Source organism: Leucoraja erinacea, chromosome 28, assembly GCF_028641065.1.
Source record: "Leucoraja erinacea ecotype New England chromosome 28, Leri_hhj_1, whole genome shotgun sequence".
NCBI classification, from domain to species: Eukaryota; Metazoa; Chordata; class Chondrichthyes; order Rajiformes; family Rajidae; genus Leucoraja; species Leucoraja erinaceus.
The window spans coordinates 12,267,466-12,272,352 of record NC_073404.1 but is presented as its reverse complement, the minus strand read 5'-3'; positions in this window follow the sequence as shown (position 1 = coordinate 12,272,352).

Below are 4,887 nucleotides of genomic sequence, written 5' to 3'. Positions count from 1 at the left end.
ACCACATCCATCACCTTAAATACTCCCTCCCTCCACCAAAGATGCACAATTGTTGCGGTGTGTACATGATGCACTGAGATTTTTGCCTGTCCTAGTTTTTTTTAGTTTTAAGTTACAACATGAAGCAGACACTTCTACCACCAGGTCCACATTGACCATTGATTACCTGTACGCACTAGTTCAATCTAATGTTACTTTATCATCCACTCCCTGTATATCAGGCACAATTTACAGAGACCAATTAACTTACATACCTACAGACTGGAATGTGGGAGGAAACTGGACACCTGGAGGAAACCCACGCAATTGCAGGGAGAACGTGCAAACTCCACATAGGCAGCCCCCGAGGTCATGATCATACCCAGGTCTTAGTTCTGTGAGGCAGCAGCTCTACCAGCTGCCCCACTGTGCCACTACTCCAACAGCAGCTCCAAAACCCTGATCTTGGCAACTAAGAAGGCCAAGCAAACCAGCTGCAAGGGAACACTTCCACCCTTTTACCACACGCTGTCCTGACTTGGAAATATTTCCCTGGTCATGAAGTTCTCTCCCCAACAGCATGTGGGTGCACCTTCACCACGGCAACAGCAGTTCAAACAGGCAGCTCACCCCCACCTTCTCCTGGACTGTAATTATCATTAACTGAAGATTGTGAACATTTAGAATTTTCTCTTTCAGTAACAGGGGAATGTCAACAGTTTAAAGTGTTCATGTTTGAGAATAGCAACACACCAAGAGAACTACGAGAGTTGAGTATCAATAGGAAAGCTGTAACAATTCTGATAGGGCCAGCATAAAATAAAGACAGGTCAGGGGTCTAAATCCCCTGTTTGTGCTGTTGCATCTTATGGTACTTAGGGCAGGGCAGCTGCATCTCCCTTCTCCTCAAGTCCACCAGTGTGGTGACAAGCTACATTGTTCTTACTGTGCAATCACAGCACAACAGCTGATGAAGCCGAATTTTAGTTAAAAATATAAGAAGATATATTCTAGCCTTTATAAATCAGAGCATTGAGTATCGAAGCTGGGATGTAATGTTAAAATTGTACAAGGCATTGGTGAGACCAAATCTGGAGTATGGTGTACAATTTTGGTCGCCAAATTATAGGAAGGATGTCAACAAAATAGAGAGAGTACAGAGGAGATTTACTAGAATGTTGCCTGGGTTTCAACAACTAAGTTACAGAGATAGGTTGATTAAGTTAGGTCTTTATTCTCTGGAGCGCAGAAGGTTAAGGGGGGACCTGATAGAGGTCTTTAAAATGATGAGAGGGATAGACAGAGTTGATGTGGACAAGCTTTTCCCTTTGAGAATAGGGAAGATTCAAACAAGAGGACATGACTTCAGAATTAAGGGACAGAAGTTTAGGGGTAATATGAGGGGGAACTTCTTTACGCAGAGAGTGGTGGCGGTGTGGAATGAGCTCCCAGTGGAAGTGGTGGAGGCAGGTTCATTGGTATCATTTAAAAATAAATTGGATAGGCATATGGATGAGAAGGGAATGGAGGGTTATGGTACGAGTGCAGGCAGGTGGGACTAAGGGGAAAAAAAATTTGTTCGGCATGGACTTGTAGGGCTGAGATGGCCTGTTTCCGTGCTGTAATTGTTATATGATTATATGGTTATATTAAATTGGTTTCTGGGCTAGCTTACAGTTTATACTTAGTGTCAAATTAGGCTTGCCTTAGGTTGCGGTGTGTGAGATAATAAATCCTATAACATTGTCTCCCAAGTGACAGGAAGAGAGAAGGAGCTAGAGAGATATATTTGAAAGTAAGATGCCATAAACCAAATGACCTATGTTTATGGGGGAGGAGGCGATAGAGGAAGAGAGACATAGTTGGTCACATGTTTGAAGCAAGAGGCAATAAAGCAGATGGCCTATGTTTATGAGGGACCAAGTGACAGAGGAAGCAGCGAAAAGAGCTAGGGTGGTCTATTTGGACCTAAAACAAATGGCCAATGTTTTTAGTATATCTTGTACCATGTAAACAAAAGGTTTGATGTGATGCATTCTGTGGAAACCTTTTCCTGTACCTCTGACCATGACTAATGTCTGTGGAATGTGCAAAGGGGACAAAAAAACCCTATTTAAGGCAATGTAATTCTGTTGTTAAGGGAAGAGGACCGAGGACAGTTGAGTGTCTACATTGGTCACTTAGCTGGAATTCTCGCTCCCATCTTAACTGTGACGGGAAGAGGATAAGCAGAGTATTTGGAGGTTAAATTTGAAAGCAGTTTCCATCTAATTTAAGAATCTAGGGTCCAGGAAAGATTGATTAATGAGAAATACCAAGTCCCAAGGTAGCTCTACTGGTCTATCAGGATAATAGAGCCGTTACCATAATGCATTTAGTTTCTCACTCTGCAGCACTTAACGCCGTATCTTTATGCACTTTAATAATTAATCAGATCTGATTTGTGAGTGATATTTGTGTGAGAGTATAGTTTCCATTGCCCCACTGTAGTTTTCTCCAGGGTTGTACTAGCTGGGGCTTTGCTCATCTCACTACATTCGGGAAGGCTGCAGTGGCCATCTGGCATCAACCTGCCCTCTACCCTGTGAGAAAGTTGCTACTATCTGGAATCACAGTTAGAGAAAGCTTATTCTGCCCATTGGCCTGGTAACAGATCGTTGAAAGAGCTGGTTGGCTGGTTCCACTCTTCTAGGACTCTTCTCCCCAGAATTTCCACATCAGAGCCCAGCATTGTGGAGGTGTAGTGATGCCAGACAAGGCTAAAGTAGAGCATGATCAATGGGGATGATTTTGAAGCGCATCTTTATGCATTTACTCTTTTGAAAGTTCCTACTGAATCTGTCCCTTTCTGGCTATATGATGCACACCACTACAAACCTTTCTCCTTGTCTCCTCTCCCATTTCCCTTCATTCTGTTTTCTCTGGTCACCAATGCTCCTACTTTGGAATTGGACTCTCCTGATTGGATCTGTCTAAGCCTTCCCTTTCCCAGGTGAACATAGTCTATCACAACTTATCTCTTCTGATTTCTGTTCCGCACCCCTTCAATACCCTCTTGGCATTCATCACAGTCAAGTCGGGGAGTGGGCTTGCTTGAATCAGCTACCCCCAGGAAACCACAACTCCTCCTTCCCCAGGACCTTCAGCTCATTGCCAGAAACCATGTAAGCAGGAGAGACATCACCAGTCACCTCACCAAACCTCAGTAAGTTGATGATCTCCGTCACCCATTTAGAATCCTAAAGGGATTCAATTCGTGAGCCAGTCAAATGCACAAGGCCAAGACCTGGAAGTGACCTACCCCTGGTTATTTCAACACAAGACTTTCCTCTTTCAAACAGCTTTCCCTGCCAAACGTCATTCTTTACCCCATAAATATATATACATCAATCATTTTTACTTAAAACGGTGCTGCACAGGAACAGGACCTTCTGTGCCGGCCATGATGCCAATCTAACTGATCCCATCTGCTTTGGCCCGTATCCCTTAATTCCCTGCCTTAGGCAGTCCCACAGCTTTGAGGAAGACTCCATTGTAAGGGCAGTAAATTGGCTAGTGGACTCTCCCATTTGGACTTGGGGGGGATAGTTTAAGAGACAGCACTTGATGTTTACACTGAGCTTTCATGTGTTTTCCCAACGGATGGACTCAATGTTCTTCATGCCATCACGGATGCTCCTTCTCCTACTCGAGTGACCACGTGGGCATCCTGAGGGGAGTCCACCCGAAAATCCCTTCTTATGACAAATCCTGTTGTTATTCGCAAATTGGCCAGAGAAGAACTGTAGTAACAGATTCACAACTCATCCCTCACATGTGGCATGTTGTGAGAGAGGGCTTGCCAGACATGATGTAATTGTCATCATCTTCCCAAAAAGTTGAATCGGTATAAGGCAGGCAGACGTAATGCTAGCATTTATTTCAAGAGGACTAGAATACAAAAACGGGTGTAATGTTAAGGCTCTATAAGGCACTAGTCAGGCCGCAGTTGGAGTATTATGAGCAGTTTTGGGCCCCATATCTGAGGAAGAACGTACTTGCTCTGGAGAGAGTCCCGAGGAGGTTTACGAGAATGATCCTAGGAATGAGTGGGTTAACATATGATGAGCATTTGATGTCATGGGGCTCCACTCGCTGGACATTAGAAGGATCATAGAAACTTACCGAATAGTAAGTTTGAGAAAGGTTGAACAAGTTAGGGCTTTATTCTTTGGAGCGCAGAAGGTTAAGGGGGGACTTGATAGAGGTTTTTTAAATGATGAGAGGGATAGACTGAGTTGACGTGGAAAAGCTTTTCCCACTGAGAGTAGGGAAGATTCAAACAAGGGGACATGACATGAGAATTAAGGGACTGAAGTTTAGGGGTAACATGAGGGGGAACTTCTTTACTCAGAGAGTGGTAGCTGTGTGGAATGAGCTTCCAGTGAAGGTGGTGGAGGCAGGTTCATTTTTATCATTTAAAAATAAATTGGATAGTTATATGGATGGGAAGGGAATGGAGGGTTATGGTCTGAGCGCAGGTATATGGGACTAGGGGAGATTATGTGTTCGGCACGGACTAGAAGGGTCGAGAATGCCTGTTTCCGTGCTGTAATTGTTATATGGTTATATGGTTATATAGTGAAAGGCCTAGATAGAGTGGAGGTGGAGAGGAGGTTTCCACTAGTTGGTGAGTTTAGGACCAGAGGTCATAGCCTCAGAATTAAAAGATGCTCCTTTAGGATGAGGAGGAATTTCTTTAGTCAGACAGTGGTGAAACTGTGGAATTCATTGCCACAGACGGCTGTTGAGGCCATCAATGGAAATTTTTAAGGCAGAGATAAATAGATTCTTGATTAATACGGGTGGCAGGGGAAATGGGGAGAAGGCAGAAGTAATGCCCTCTAGTCTCTAGTGTTTTTGATGTCA